General features: G+C 40.5%; 1 pseudogene; it reads right to left on the minus strand.

Moving 5' to 3' along the window:
• Nucleotides 1-12,000: 12,000 nt before the first annotated feature.
• LOC149821992 (ent-kaurenoic acid oxidase 2-like) lies at nucleotides 12,001-16,344 on the minus strand (annotated as a pseudogene).
• Between the last annotated feature and the right edge of the window lie 1,086 nt (nucleotides 16,345-17,430).

Consider the following 17,430-nt stretch of genomic DNA (forward strand, 5'->3'; position numbering starts at 1 on the left):
GGATCCAATGATCCAAAACCAATCCAGACCCATATCTGATCCATAACAAGATCGGGGATGGGTCCATAAGCCATACCTGATCCAGACTCGAATTTTGTTGGATCTGGATGTCGGCCCGGTCTAACCAGATTAGACCCAGTACATGTTTGTAACCGAATTCAGTTAGAATTGGATCACGACCCGATTCATTCGAATCGAACCAGACTCCAAACCCAAATGGTTCGATTCCGATCCAACCAGGTCAGATCCGATCACTGACCCGTTGTTTGGGTCAGACCTAGACCCGAAACCAAAATAGGTTTGGGTCTGGTCCTAACCCTCACAACGAGTCCGGCCCAACTTAGGGATCGGGTCCAGATGTCGGGTCAGGATCTGGGCCTGATCCGCCCGAACCAGAGAGCGATAAAGATAAAAGGGGCTTGTTTCTGTTTCTAAGAAACAGATCGTTCAGTTTCTCAGAAATCGAAATCCACAGAAAGGGTAAAAAACCCTTCATTTCAAGGGATGTCACCGGTGAGGCCGCCGGTGAAATGGCGACCACCGGCGAAGGTCACCCCCCTCCCGGTGACGACCCACGACGGAAACCCCCCTTCCAACGAAGGAGCTCCAGCTTACGTCCATTCACTCCATAGGCCGGCCGAAACACCACCGGCAATGGCGGTACTCCAGCGACCGTCCACTTCTGCCAGCGGCGTCGACGATCGTCGCCCCCCCTCACCTCCCTGGCGTATGCCACCAGCGAAAGGTAAAGGGTTTGCTCTTTTTTCTAGGGGGGTTGTCCTCTCCACCGGCAGTCGATCATGGTTGTCGGTCATCGACCAAGGCAACCTACCTCTACGGTCGATCGATGGAGACAGCGATCACCGTCAACCATCACTGACCTCCCAACGTAAGCAAAAAGGGGGAGAAACCCCTTTCAATGTTAAAATAAAACAGAGCTGCCACCTGCCACCATGCCATTTGCAGAGGACGGCTCCGGCAAAGGCCGACAGCGACGGTCGCGGTGATCGACTCCCGGCTCCCACTTCCTACCTCGGCGAAAACCGTTTCTGCGAAGGGGACCAGTGAGGTCGGACCTCCCCTGCGATTCAGAAATCAACCTTTGAAGCAGGGGAGATACCGGTACTGAAAACTGCCGGCCATCGCGATTGGCAAGACAGCCAGTCACCAATAGCAGACAAGGATTTCTGCATGCAGGCCCAATTCCTGCTACCCGCCATCACCGGTACCTGCGACTGGCTGTGAAATGCCACCGGTGATGGTGACTTCCTGTTGCCAGTCTACTTCCGTCGGCAGCACTGGAAGGGGTCCGTTGGCCAGAGCCAGCCATCGCCAAAGTTGCACCTACTGAAAACAAGCAACCAGTGTTGATGTGGAGAAAAAATGCCGACATCAGCGTGTGTCGAATGAACTCTCCCGACGCACCCACACGTGCAACGTTTCAGCGCTGTAGTGGGCCCGTATTGTAATGAAATATGCGGAAAAGCAAAGAGTGCACTAAGCACTTACAACATTTACTAATGAACAAACAAAGAAGGGATAATACCCAAACCCACAAGAGACAACACAACATAAAAATATAAATGCCTCTTATTGAAAGAGAGAGAACTCTCAAGAGTGAAAAATACAAGAGGGGTTCACCCCTATTTATACACAAGAGAAGGAGAGGGAGAGGGCCAAGAGGCCTTAAAAGGAGAGCCACCTAGGGGGCTCCCCATGTAGTCGTTGGGAGCCCCCAACGGTCACAAATGTGACCGTTGGGGGCCCCATCGACTACATGGTGGGGCCCCTTTTGTGTGAGCAAAAAAACAAAAAATAAAAAATATATTTTACAAAAATTAAAGAGAAAAATAAAATAAGAAAAACAAGTACCCCTATCGGGTACTTGTGAAATGACAGAAATACCCCTATCGGGTATTATATATATATATATATATATATATATATATATATATATATATATATATGAATTGCATATATTTTAACACCCTCCCTCAAGCTTTACGGGGATATAACCGAAAGCTTGTTAAGGAGAAACAAAAACCGAGGAGCCGCAAGAGCCTTAGTGAAGAAGTCCGCCAACTGGTACTCTGATGTGACGTAAGTGTTAAAATATATGTAATACCTATATATATATATATATATATATATAGTTCTCATTCACTACCCGATAAGGGGTAGTTTTGTAATCTCGCCCAATAGGGGCATTTTAGACTTTTTTCTTTTCTTCTTTTTTCCTTTTTCTTTTTCTATTTTTTTCTTTTTCTTTTTTGTTTTTTTTATTTCTTTTTTGTGCATTTAATGCACAGCCATTGGGGGCCCCAACAAAGAGTCGTTGGGCCCCCAACGGTCACAATTGTGACCGTTGGGAGCCCAACGACTCCTTGTTGGGACTCCCAATGGTCCCTCTCTCTTGCTTTTCTCTAACTCTCCCTCACTCCTCTCTTGCCTATAAATAAGTGGGGTCTCCCCCTTTGTAATGTGTGCCTTCTTCAAGCCCTTTTGTGCATTTATAAGATTTTATGCTTTCTAGCCATTATTGGCTTTTGTGTATGTCCTCTTTTGGACTTGTTCTTTGATTTCTATGTGTGAATGTCCATTGTAGGACATACATTTCTTTTTCGCATATTTCATTACATGGTATCAGAGCCTTGGTTGTGCTCTTGATTCATATTGCTAGTTGTCTTGTTTTATCTCTCTTTGTTTATCCTCCATTCTTGATTATATAATGGAAGGAGAACAAAAGATTGATCTCTCCTTCAAGCTCAATGGTACTAACTACATGATGTGGGCCGCCGCCATGGAGAACAACCTCAAAGGTAAAAAGCTTTGGGGATACGTTATGGGCACCATTAGGGAACCTCAACTTCAACTTACGAAAATTGATGGTGATCAAGAAAAAGCTCTAGAAGGAAATGCTCGCATGAAAGCTATTGAAGATCACCAATCCAAGGTAGAAGATTGGGAAAGTAAGCATGCAAAAATTCTTGCATGGTTCATGAACAACGTGGAGTTAAAGATTTGCGCCAACATTGCTAAATTCCGCCTAGCAAATGAAGCATGGTTCTTTATGAAAGGTATGTATACTCAAAAAGACCTTGCTCGTCAATTCTTCATCCAAGAAAAAATTCGTACCATTAAGCAAGGTGAAATGAGTGTAAGAGATTACTATAGCACTCTTGGCCCCTTGTGGGATGAGCTATCCCTTCTTGAACCCAAATGGGTATCAAGTGAAGATCTTGAAATGAGGAGAGAACAAATGGAGAAAGAACACTTTTTCCAATTTTTACATGGGCTTAGGCCCGAATATGAACAAGTTAGGTCCTCCCTCCTTCATAGATCCAAACCACTTCCATTGGAAGATGCCATAGCCGAAATATGCCAAGAAGAAACACGTCTTGGCATGATTAAAGGAGGAGATGAAGTTCTTGCCGTGTCTAAACCCGGCAATCATATGAAAGCATATAAGCCTCCACACTTTGGGAGGCAAAATAACTATAATGGCAATTATAGGAAAGCCATTTGCCATCATTGTCAAGAACCGGGTCATATAAGACCTAATTGTCCAAAGATAAATGAACCTCCAAAAGGTAAAGTTGCTATTATTGAAGAAATCCCATAAAAGGAGGAGACAATGAAAGGGAAAGAGTCATTCTCCCTTGCTCAACTATCCGAAGCACTACAAATTCTACTCAAGTCGCCATCAACTTCGGGAGCCGTCATTGCCTCTTCTTCTCCTCCAGGTATGCCTTCTTGGATCCTTGACTCTGGAGCATCTTTTCATATGACCCCTATTGAAAATGGACTATCCAATGTATGTAGCAACTCCAAAAATTCCTTTGTTTCCACCGCCGATGGTACCTCTTTACAAGTTAAAAGTTTTGGAACCTTAGATTTTTCAAAAGATTTTTTTGTGCCAAATGTAAGAGTTGTACCTCAACTTAATTTAAATTTTTTATCGGTCTCCCAAATATGTGATCATGGATGTGAAATCTCCTTCTCAACCAAGGATTGTTCTATACAGGATCTCCAGTCCGGGAAGCGGATTGGGCAAGGCCATAGGAGGGGAGATCTCTACTACATGACCCACTTGAAACTTCCTACTAACTCATTTTGTAATCATGTCCAAGATAAAAATATAGAAACTTGGCATCAAAGACTTGGACATCCAAGCTTCTCAAAAATGTACTCCTTTCCCTTTGGAAAGAAATTTTGTAATGAAAAACATTTTGTTTGCAAGAGTTGTATTTTTGGAAAAATGAAATCCACCCCATTTCCAAAGAGAACATTTGTGTCAAAAAGACCCTTTGAATTAGTTCATTCGGATGTTTGGGGTCCTTCTCCGGTCATATCAAAAGGAGGATACTCATATTATGTTACTTTCATTGATGATTTCACTCGATATGTGTGGATCTATTTTCTCAATCTAAAATCCGAAGTTTTTAACTTCTTTAAAAAATTTCATATGATTGTCAAAAATCAATTTTCAACTAATATCTCCATTCTTCGATCCGACTCCGGTGGAGAATATCTATCAAATGAATTTCAAGAATATTTGGAAACCAATGGAATTTGTCATCAAAGGTCATGTCCTAGGACTCCCCAACAAAACGGTCTAGCCGAAAGAAAGCATAGACATATCTTGGAAACCACTAGGACTCTTCTTATTTCCAAAGAAATTCCAAAATGCTATTGGGTCGAGGCCGCCTTAACCTCTACTTATTTGATAAATAGAATGATATCATCATCCCTACAAAATATATCTCCATATGAAAAACTTTTTAAAAGAACACCCGATTTTAATAGATTAAGAATTTTTGGGTGTAAGTGCTTTGTCCTTACACATAAAAGAGATAAGTTATCTCCCAAGGCTATCGAATGTGTGTTCTTAGGATACGGAGAGAATCAAAAGGGTTTTAGGTGCTTCGATCCCAAAAGCAACAAACTATATGTATCCAAAGATGTTACTTTTTTAGAAAATGAGAACGGTTTTGAGAAAAATAAAGATATTGATGAAAGCGAATATGCTTTCTTATTTGATCTTCTCTCTCAAGAAGATGTGACTCCTCATGAAGAGGATGTTCCTAATGATTTAGAGGATACTCCTCTTAGTAATGTTGAAAATGCAAGTAATGATGTTGAAAATAGGTCCATTCAAACCTATGCTAGGCGTGGTCAAGAAACTCCCATTAGCGCTTTAGAAAAATATTCTCAAAATTCCAACATAGAAGAAACCTCTTTAAGGAGATCTAGTCGGATCTCCAATCCTCCTAATAGGTTTGTTTCCTATGAGTCCCTAACACCTAAATATAGGGCATGCCTAATTGCATTACACTCTTATCATGAACTGTCACACTATAATGAAGCCAAAAACATTCCTCAATGGGTTGAAGTCATGAAACTTGAACTTAGTGCCCTTGAAAAGGCTAAAACTTGAGAAATAACCTCATTACCCACTGGAAAGAAGTCTATTGGATGTAGATGGGTCTTCAAAATTAAAACTAAAAGTGATGGGTCATTAGAACGTTATAAAGCTAGGTTGGTAGCCAAAGGATATGCTCAAGAGTACGGAATAGACTATGAAGAAACCTTTGCTCCCGTAGCTAGAATTACTAGTGTTAGGACTCTTATTGCGGTTGCATCCGTTAAAAAATGGCCTATCTATCAATTGGATGTTAAGAACGCTTTTCTTAATGGCGAACTAAGTGAAGAGGTCTATATGGATCCTCCACCAGGAGTATCTATTGGTGAAAACAAAATTCTTAAACTAAAAAAGGCACTATATGGGTTAAAACAAGCTCCGAAAGCTTGGCATGACAGATTTAGTACTGTAATGACTAGCTTAAATTTTCGTTCATGTTATACTGACACTGCGTTATTTGTGAAAAGTGCAGGGTCCTCTGTAGTTATTCTACTACTATATGTTGATGATATGATCATCACTGGGAGTGATGAGCAAGGAATCCATGATATTAAGAAAATTTTAAAAGAAAATTTTGACATGTTTGACCTTGGTTTCTTAAGATATTTTCTAGGTATTGAAGTTGCATATTCACCTCGAGGGTACATCCTCTCTCAGATGAAACTTGCTGCTGACATCTGTGCCAAGTCTGGAATTTCGGATGATAAGAAGACAGAAACCCCTGAGGTTATCAATGCAAAGCTGAGACTGGAAGATGGGACACTTCTTGAGAATCCTACTCCCTACCGTCAACTCGTTGGGTCTCTGACATACTTATCCATCACTCGGCCAGACATAGCTCATGCAGTTCACTCTGTCAGTCAGTTTCAACATGCACCTACAACTGTGCACATGAGTGCAGTCTTAAGAATTGTCAGATATATTAAAAACACTATAACTAAGGGAGTTTTTCTTTCCTCTTCATCATCCCTTGATTTAATTGCTTATACAGATGCTGATTGGGGAGGAAATCCCAATGATAGAGTCTCAACCACTGGTTTTTGTGTTTTCCTAGGTGACTCTATGATTTCTTGGAGATGCAAGAAGCAGCATAAAGTATCATTGTCCTCAACTGAAGCCGAATATCGTGCAATGGCCACTACAACCATGGAGCTTGTGTGGCTTAGGAGTCTCCTCTGTGATATGGGCATCATCATCTCAATTCCTTCGAAGATGTGTTGCGATAACAAGAGTGCTATCTATATTGCAAGCAACCACACCTTCCATGAGCGTACTAAACACATTGAGATGGATTGCCACTATGTTCGAGATGAATACCTAAAAGGAACCATAGCACTGCCCTATGTCACATCCGAGTACCAGTTGGCGGACTTTTTCACCAAAGCTCTTGCTGCTCCTCGTTTCATGTTTCTTCTCAACAAGCTTTTCGTTGTATCCCCGTAAAGCTTGAGGGAGGGTGTTAAAATATATGTAATACCTATATTTATATATATATATATATATAAATATAGTTCTCATTCACTACCCGATAAGGGGTAGTTTTGTAATCTCGCCCAATAGAGGCATTTTAGACTTCTTTTCTTTTCTTCTTTTCTTCTTTTTTCCTTTTTCTTTTTCTATTTTTTCCTTTTTCTTTTTTGTTTTTTTTATTTCTTTTTTGTGCATTTAATGCACAGCCATTGGGGGCCCAACAAAGAGTCGTTGGGCCCCCAACGGTCACAATTGTGACCGTTGGGAGCCCAACGACTCCTTGTTGGGACTCCCAATGGTCCCTCTCTCTTGCTTTTCTCTAACTCTCCCTCACTCCTCTCTTGCCTATAAATAAGTGGGGTCTCCCCCTTTGTAATGTGTGGCTTCTTCAAGCCCTTTTGTGCATTTATAAGATTTTATGCTTTCTAGCCATTATTGGCTTTTGTGTATGTCCTCTTTTGGACTTGTTCTTTGATTTCTATGTGTGAATGTCCATTGTAGGACATACATTTCTTTTCCGCATATTTCATTACAGTAAGGTAGTGCTATAGTTCCTCTTAGGTATTCATCCCGAACGTAATGGCAGTCCATCTCAATATGCTTAGTACGCTCATGGAAGGTGTGATTACTTGCAATATAGATTGCGCTTTTGTTGTCACAACACATCTTCGAAGGAGTAGAAATGACAATGCCCATATCACTGAGGAGGTTTCTTAGCCATACATGTTCCATGGTTGTAGTGGCCATAGCACGATATTCTGCTTCCATCGAGGACAATGATACTTTGTGTTGCTTCTTGCATCTCCACGAAATCATAGAGTCACCTAAGAAAACACAAAAACCGGTAGTTGAGACACGGTCATTGGGATTTCCTCCCCAATCTGCATCAGTATAAGCAATTAAATCAAGTGACGAGGCAGAAAAAAGAAAAACTCCCTTAGTTATGGTATTTTTGATATATCTGACAATCCTTAAGACTGCACTCATGTGCACGGTTGTAGGTGCATGTTGAAACTGACTGACAGAGTGGACGGCATGAGCAATGTCTGGCCGTGTGATGGATAGGTAGGTTAGAGACCCAACAAGTTGCCGGTAGGGAGTAGGATTCTCGAGAGGTGTTCCATCTTCCAACCTTAATTTTGCATTGATGACTTCTGGGGTTTCTATCTTCTTGTCATCGGAGATACCCGATTTGGAACAGATGTCAGCAGTCAGTTTCATCTGAGAGAGAATGTACCCTCGAGGAGAGTACGCCACTTCAATTCCTAAAAAATATCTTAAGAAACCAAGGTCAGATATATCAAAATTTTCTTTCAAAACCTTTTAATATCATTAATGCCTTGCTCATCACTTCCTGTGATGATCATATCATCAACATAAAGTAGTAAAATAACTACAGAAGACCCTGCACTTTTCACAAACAAAGCAGTGTCAGTATAACATGAACGAAAATTTAAACTTTTCATTACATTACTAAATCTATCATGCCAAGCCTTTGGAGCTTGTTTTAAACCATATAATGCCTTTTTAAGTTTAAGAATTTTATTTTTACCAATACATACTCCCGGTGGGGGATCCATGTAAACTTCTTCATTTAATTCGCCATTTAGAAATGCATTCTTAACATCAAGTTGATAGATAGGCCATTTCTTTACAGACGCAATAGCAATAAGAGTCCTAACACTAGTCATTCTAGCAACAGGTGCGAAGGTTTCTTCATAATCTATACCATATTCCTGAGCATATCCTTTAGCTACTAATCGTGCTTTATAACGTTCTAATGAACCATCACTCTTGGTTTTAATTTTGAAGACCCATCTACATCCTATTGATTTCTTTCCAGTGGGTAACGAAGTTATTTCCCAAGTTTTTGCTTTTTCAAGGGCACTAAGCTCTAAGGTCATGGCTTCAACCCATTGGGGAATATTTTTTGCCTCATTATAGTGTGAAGGTTCATGAAATGAATGCAACGCAATTAGACATGCTCTATATCTAGGAGTTAGGGACTCATAGGAAACGCAATTAGACGGCTCCCCATGTAGTCGTTGGGAGCCCCCAACGGTCACAAATGTGACCGTTGGGGGCCCCATCGACTACATGGTGGGGCCCCTTTTGTGTGAGCAAAAAAACAAAAAATAAAAAATATATTTTACAAAAATTAAAGAGAAAAATAAAATAAGAAAAACAAGTACCCCTATCGAGTACTTGTGAAATGACAGAAATACCCCTATCGGGTATTATATATATATATATATATATATATATAAATATATATATATATATGAATTACATATATTTTAACACGTATCCCAGTGATGGCCTATTTTAAAATTAAAACCGAAATGTAAAAGCGATACATACTGATAAACAAAATGACGTACAGGTGCTCGGTGTTTTCCTCAACCTACGATGAGCTCAGGCAAATAGATTGTGAGCAGTACCCTGAATCAACTGAAAAATAAGAATGAAAACAATTAAGCTACTTTCATCATGCAGCCTTGCCTCCAGTGAAGGGTTACAAAACCTACTTGAACCCTTTCATATTCAGGTAACCCCTTTTCCAGTGACTCCCACTAATTACCTAGTAACCAGTGGCCGAGCCCGGGGTGGGAATGGGTGGGGGGGTCGCTCACTCCAGAATTAGAAACCCAGGCAAGGGCAGTGGGCATGGGTGAGCCAAGCATTTCTTCAATTCCTTGTTTACCACGATATCTTAGACTTTCTAGTCCTCATTATAATTTGCCTAATTTACAATGACAATCTTCTCATTTGCATAAACCAACATTGAGAAAGGTCAATATCTTAAGAAAGGCATTGTGTGTGTGCACACACGTGTTCTAACTTGTCAGTCACCATTCATCAGTATTGCTATCAGCAACATTCTTAGTTGAAAAATAGTCACTCTTTTCCAAAGATCTTGTAAAAGTTTTGGCAAAGAAAATTTAAAGAGAAATACCTTTTGTCTGATTGAAGTATAATGCATCAACAGCACAAAATATTTTTTAAAAATAAGTAAAAACCACACACAAAATAGATACATGGTACAAACTACTAAATATGCAATTTGGGTACAAACTGGATATTTCCTATACTACTTTCACAAATCTGGCCGCACAGATGTGTTCCACATAGCACATTTGCTAGGAACCAACACATTCCAGACAAAAAAATATAACTTTTCGAGGCTTGAATATTAATGAAAGTTCTAGGTCATTTATTTTCAAATGCTAAAAAAACTTGCTCTGCGAGCCCTTCCCGACCCCCCCCCCGTCCCTCGATTGTCGGCCGGGACTCTGCTTCCCCTGCCTCCTCTGATTGTCGGTCTTGTCCCTCGAATAAATAGATCATCCTTCAAGACCATAGCATTGTCCCCGAGACCCAAAGTCTGCTCACCCAACGAAAAACTTTTGGCTCCGCCACTGCTACTAACCCTTCGTTAATGTCAAACCGAGTCATATTAAGGGTTGGACCCAAACCCAAATATCCAACACAAACAGTCAATCTACAAAACTTTCTTCCAATGGTTTAAGAGACAGAAAAACAGGGGCTGCAACTTCATCCATGTCTTATGGTAAGGTGCCTAGTGAATTCTCTAGTTTTTTTTTTTTTATATTTTGGAGAGGCCAAGGGAAAACCCCCTCCATCATCACCTACTGCATATTGGCTTGCCCCTGCCCACTGGGGAGTACACCCAGCTTCAACCTTATGTCAAGGGTTCTCTCATGGGTGCTACTCTTGTATGACCTTTTGGTATTATGTATGTAGGATGTAAACGGTTTGGATTTAGGTTGGATATGACCAATACCATATCCAAAACTAATTTAATGTTGGCTAAATGGATTCAGATGGTGAAAAGCTCATACCAGATTTACATAGGGATGAAAGTGGACCGGGGAACAATGGGGCCCCGCCCCATTTGGACTGGGGATGAAGGCATGAAACGGGGATGGAGGCTGGAATGAAAGTTAAAATCAATCCCTGTGCGGGGATGGACTTACGCTTTCCCCTGACCCGTACCCATCTCAATACTTGCCTTACCCCGCCCAGTTCCCAATCCTTCAAGGGATGACTATAGATCGAGAGGAAACGGGGCCCTACCCCGTCTCGCCCCTGTTTAGACCGTGAATGGAAGACATGAAACGGGGATGGAGGCGGGGGTGGAGGTTAAAATCCATCCCTGTGCAGGGATGGAGGTTCGGATTTTGAGACAGGGTGGGGTGGATACCTTGTCCCCCACCCCGGTCCACTGCCATCCCTAGATTCACATTTTCACGTGTAAACGAATTCAGATATTCTTCGTAACAATCAAAACCATATATGCATCCTATTATAACCAGATATGGTTTTAGCTTACCTGGTGCAAACAAATGGAGTCGAATTCAGTCAGATATTGCATAAAACCCGATCCATTGATATCCCTATCTGTATAATGTATACTAAGAAGCAACACTGGGTGGGCACTCAGGTTTGATCGAACTTGTTTTCAGCTGGTTTGCCAATCTCAAACCAAGCATCGATCCGGAACTTCCAGCTTGATTAGGATTTCACCCGTCAAGATCTGCTCATGGTTAAAAATCTTCACCAAGTTAGTACTGGCTACAGAGAAGATGGATGCAATATATATGGCTGCCGATAAATACTTCCATCTCTTCTGTCAAAAATTTGGGCAGTAGGGCTTTTATGATAGGCAAGATGGGGGATAACCCCATGTGGGATTCGAACTAGAATGTGCCCATCTTTTTAATATCTTTCCATTCAACAGATGGATAAGCAATTAAAATACCTCAACAATTGTAAGAATTAGTTTTCCTACTCCATTGTAATTCATATGGCAGGCAGAGCCAGCGCAGCTAGGTCTCTGATCCTGGGGGCGGTTCCTCCATGTAAATATCAAAAAACATCTCATTAGGTTTGTATATAACAGTTATACATCATTAAGATGCTAAGAAAGTCGGCTCTTTTTCATTAATTTGGCAACTTTACATGAAAGCCCTAGCCCAACGGGAGGCATGCTACTCATGCAATTACATCATGGTATTCATGTATACATAAAAGCAAGCACTTATTTTGTACTAACAACAGAAAGAGCAATATAGAATAGTAGGCATCTAAGACAGCTTGCTTATTTTTGCCATGCAGTTGTCCACAGGCAGAGGATGCGGTAAGTGCATAAGTATGGAGTCAGGGTTAAGCCTCTCAATACAGCACATCGAGGAACATCAAACAAATGATGTATATCATTAGGAAAATGGAAATAAACACACCTTGAACAAGTCAACATAAATTGAAAAATCTCAAATTTCAGAAATTACCCGACTATATTTCTTAACTACAGATGTGCATGCATGTCTTAAGGCAGACAAATGTGCAGAACAGCATACCAAAAAGAATACTGAGATAAAATGGTGAGAACTTACCGATAGCCAAGAAGAAAATAATGGAGGAAAACAGAAATCTCTTTCTTGGCAAGATCATTTCCAAGGCATAGTCTGCTTCCTGCTTCAAATGGAATGAAAGCTCCAGCCTTTGGTGTGAACCCCTGAAGAAGAATTATCATTAGATGGATACAAATAGTGGGGAGTTGTAGGGCTTAGATGTTTAGGAGACTAGCGGATGCCAAGCAGATAGGAAAATTTCTAATGCATAAACCAAACATATGGAGAGACAGAGAAGTCCTCAAGACTGTGAATCCCTGACTTGTGGATCAAAATAGAAGATTTGATCAATTTAAACCAGTTTACTTGGTCCAAACAGGGCTACTTGTCGATCAAGAGCCAACGGGCTCAGCCAGATCGTTTGAGTCCACAAGCCACTCAAGTAGTGTACTAAAATCTTTCGTAAAATATGTATGTAAAAAAAACGGAAATGTAGATGTTTTATGGAAGCACATTGCTTACATCCCATCTTGATGGATCAAACCAAGTTGGTTCTGCGTAAACGTCCTGATCCTTGTGAACATTCCTGAGCCAAACCTGCACTTTCCAGCCTTTGGGTATGGTATAACCTGAGAGGGAAATAATGGAGGTTATTAAACTTTTGTCAGTGGTGATTACCTTCTCTATCTCTCAATGCATTTCTTTGCAAGCATTTCTGAACTACTACTATTCAATTAATTGTGCACAGCATTGAAAAACTTTTTCTGGATGTACTTTAGTCTTTCCTGCAGAAGTGACAACTTTCAACAATAATCTAGCATGATTGGTGTACGGTACACCAGCCTTGTTCCAGATTAAACTAATATTGACAATTAACAGTTGACCAGTCCAAGTCAAGATTACTACTGACAATCCGGTTAATGAGTGCAGACAGTAAGCTAGCTCAGCAAGTTGACATTAGCAATGAAAGAACAGCAAGATCCAAAGGAAAGAAAAGGAAATACCATTAATTTTCACATCATCAATTGCCTCCCGGAAAACTAAAGGTGAAAAACTAACCCATCGGAGAGCCTCATCAGTCACCTGCAGACCATCTCCATGAGCCCAGTTTTAACAGCTCAAATAACCATTACAAAAGAACAAAAGGGTGAATACAAACCATATTTAGATATCCCATTTGTTTGATCTCATGCATAGTCAACCCCTTCTGCCCAGTTGGCCTGCTTTTTATGACCTTCTCCTGCTCAGCCTGAAATTAAAACCCCAAGCTTAGCAACTGAATATTCAAATTCAACAGCTTATGGTAACTGGCAATTTGGAGGATTGAGATTTGACCTTAGCTTTTTGGTAAACATCAGGGTGCTCTTGTAGTAGCAGTGTACTCCACATGGTGACATGAGCAGAAGATTCATGACCAGCATTCAAATACATGACTAGAATATCGATGATCTCTTCATCGGTTAATTTACGACCATTTTCATCCTCAACTTCCATCAGTCTATCCAACATATCTTTCCTTTCATGATTTGGACTCCCAGATTTCCGCTCTCTCCTTTCATCAGCAATAGATTGAAGAACTGATAACTACCTTCTCCGGGCCTGGAAACAATCACAATTTTATATATCAATTGGTTGCAGCAGACAGTACTTGACCAAGGTTTTCCACATTTTTGGATCTTTTTGATAGCCAAGCTGTGGCTGTGGTATAGCCCCTTGTGGGACTCAAACATGAGACTCTATGATGTGAGTCCAACAGTCACGCTATTGAATTCCACCTATCCCTTTGATCAATGAAATGGAAGAGAAACACAAAATTTTCGTACTTGCTAGTTGCTACTTGGCAATATGAAATTGAAAACAAATGCTAAAAAAATTGAAAATGAAAAATAAAAACCTTAAGTGCTTTGTGATAAGCAAAACCCGGGAAATTGATCGCCATAGCTCGTACACCATGGTTCAGACTGGTGTATTCACGTTCTAAAGCCACAATTCTAGAGTCACCCTCCAAGCCGAGGAAAATGTGCATAATTATCTTGAATGTGAATCTTCTAAGTTCAGTGAGGAATTCGATTGGTCCAGAATCTGTCCATTTCTCCAAAGAAGATATCACAATCTTTTCAATAAAACCCAGATAAGTGGACAACGCTTCAGGTCCATTCACAGGTGAAGCTGTTAGGCGCCGTAAACGCTTGTGTTCTTCATAGGAAATACCAACAAATGACTTTTTTCCAATGAGTTCAACAGTAGAAACAGGCCATCCAGGCTTGAAGTGCTGATCGTCCATTAGAACTTGTTTGCAGGTTTCAGGAGTTGTAACAAGAATCGTTGGGTTACCAAACATGAAAGATTTATATATCCCAGTTCGCCCAAATCTGAAGTTCACACACACAAGAATACCGAGTTCAGATGAACAGCATATTAAGAAGCACTTCAACTGAAATCTTAGAACAAGAAGGAATAATTTAGGTGACCACATGAATAAAAAATTTTAAAACATAAAAATCAGGATACTGGGTCTGACTTACACTCAAAGTTAAGGATGTAGGAGAGTACTGATGGTACACAAAATAGGGGAACGATAAAAGTTAGAAGGGAAACAACTGAAAGCCAGTAGGGGATCTTCAGAAAAATGTAATAGAGCTTGCAACATCTTTGACGATGAAATTTTGATATCTCTGTCAAGCTGGAAACGATTAGAAAATATGAAAAATGTAGATAATAGTGACATTTTAACTGAATTTGAAAAAGTATAATAAATCATCAAACAAGCGCGGAAAGCAGCTTATAATGATAAGAAACCAAAGTCTGCATCCAGGAAAAGTTTCCAATTATTTCTTGAGAATTTGAAAAAGATTATTTCAAAAGACAAGATCTCAATGAAGAAACCTGAGACAGACCATGCAACCCATGACATCATACTTAAAAATTTTACACACAAAAAAAGAAAATTTTATCAGATGAAAAGTTTCCATGATTTCAACGGCAGAAGACCTGCATGTAGAAATTACAGCGATCTTTTCTTTCTTTCTTTTTAATTCCCCTTTGCAGGTGTTGAAGATAATAGTTGCAGCCACACTAGAACGGAGTAGCATACTGCATATGATTGTCAAGATAAAAAGGAGGAAGAACAGATATAGTTTTGTACAAAGATGTTCAATGGACAAATAAAAATGCAATTTTAATTTTAATGCAGCAATTTTAAAATGACCAGAGAACAAAAAACAGGTATGTTATCTACCACTAAAATTAAGAAGAAAAGAGGTGGTTCAAAGGTAAACTTCAGCACTTCTAATTCTAAAAGCTTGAAACATGGGAAGACCAAATTAGCAAAAGTGAAAGAACTAGCTTCCTAACTTAGCCATTATTCTAAAATCATAGAGGTGAACATAGGAAATTCCAAAGACTGCCGCTTTTTTATAATTTTCCAATATGATAATCATTCGATGCAAGTGTTGCTGTCGTTCCCTATTAGTTTATATCAGCCAACGCATCCATTTATGGGAAAAAGAAAAAAATAGATGAAAAAGCGTACCAGAAAAAAAAAGAATGTATTTTCCACAAGAGGTATCCATGGTTCTAATATCAAATTATTGCAACACAGAAGATACCATTAGTGACCATCTTTCCTTCCTTCCAAAATTCCATTTTCCTAGTAACAACCATCGTTACAGAGAGAGAGAGAGAGGAGAGTCGTTGATTTGATACCAAAACAAGACAACAGACAAAAGAGTCCCTCCCCATCACGACCATCCACAAACCGACCATTCCCACTACTCCAAAACAAACCATAAGAAAAAAAACATTTGTTTTTCACAAGTGGTGAGATGAAGAAGGTGGTCACCTTGAAACAAAGCTGTTAATGAAGGATTCAGGATTCTCAGACTTGAAACACCGGAGAAAGAACCACATGTTCCCGACGAAGGGCCAACCCATGTCCCCCGGTGGGAGAGAGGACCGGGCTGCACCGACCCTTGACTCATAGTACCACCCGTTGAAGCACTTCAACCACTTCAGGACAGCACCAAAACCGACCACCACCAACGAGACCACCACAGCGAGACCGCTCCAGTTCTCCATCTGGAAGGCAGCAGCAGCAGCACAACACCAACTTGGGTGGGACTAACAATGCATGGTACGGAGGAAGGGAAGCAGCACAGGCACAGTTAATACAGAGAGGCACGAGAGTAAAAGGTTAACAAGTATAGGGGCACCACAAGGTCGGAGTCTTCGAGACAAGTGTGGAGGGATGGAAAAATCTTTGTGAAATATGGAAAGGCATGCCGGCCTAGATTCACCACGCTTTGTCGTTTTGGGGTTTAATGGAAATCTTAAAATGAAGTGGTGCACTGCAGATACCCAATCTCTCTCTCTTCCACTTTTTTCGATGAACCTGTGCTCCAGTTGGTTCAAACTAAATCCAGGATCGAATTTGGATGTTTATTAAAAGAAACCCATCTCTCTCCCTCGAGCTAAACTTGTGCTCGAGTTGGTTAAAACTCAATCCAGTCTCGAGTTTGGAAGAGTCTCTCTCTCATCTCACTTTTGAGCTCAATTTGTCCTCAAGTTGGTTCAAACTCAATCCAGGCTCGAGTTTGGAAGAATATTTGAACTCTCTCTTTTCTAACAGGTAAAGATAAATACAATTATGAAAAGTTTGGACTTTGTTGTGTAAGACTAATGCCTTATACATATCAACGGGAGGTCTCCGTTGATGGGAGCTGTCAGTGCATGTCTCCGTGTGGTGGGTCGTTGCTGGTTCAAAACCCCAGTGGTACGTTGAATAGTAACGGGTGGGGGTCTAACTAACCCCAACTTGCCCTTAAAAAAAATAACTAATAACGCATACAAGGATCAAAACTCAATGGAGAGAGAATCAACTCAAATGGCATTTAACAAGGTTATTGTAAAACGCCAAACACAGGATATGACGTCTTTTTAAATTAGCTGGAAGGTCCCACTGAATAGGACCTGTCACTTTTTGTATGTATGTTTTACGTCCCCTAACTAGACTAGAGCTGGTAAACAAAATGAACTAACTGAACAGGGCATGTTTAAGCTCGGCTCATTTACTACTAAACCAAGCTCGTGAGTCAGCTTGTGCTTGTGTTTAGTGGAGCTGAGCTCAAGCTCAGCTCATCCATGAATAGACAAGCTGAACACAAG

This window comes from Nuphar pumila, chromosome 11 (genome assembly GCF_984573655.1).
Source record: "Nuphar pumila chromosome 11, dmNupPumi1.hap1.1, whole genome shotgun sequence".
NCBI lineage: Eukaryota > Viridiplantae > Streptophyta > Magnoliopsida > Nymphaeales > Nymphaeaceae > Nuphar > Nuphar pumila.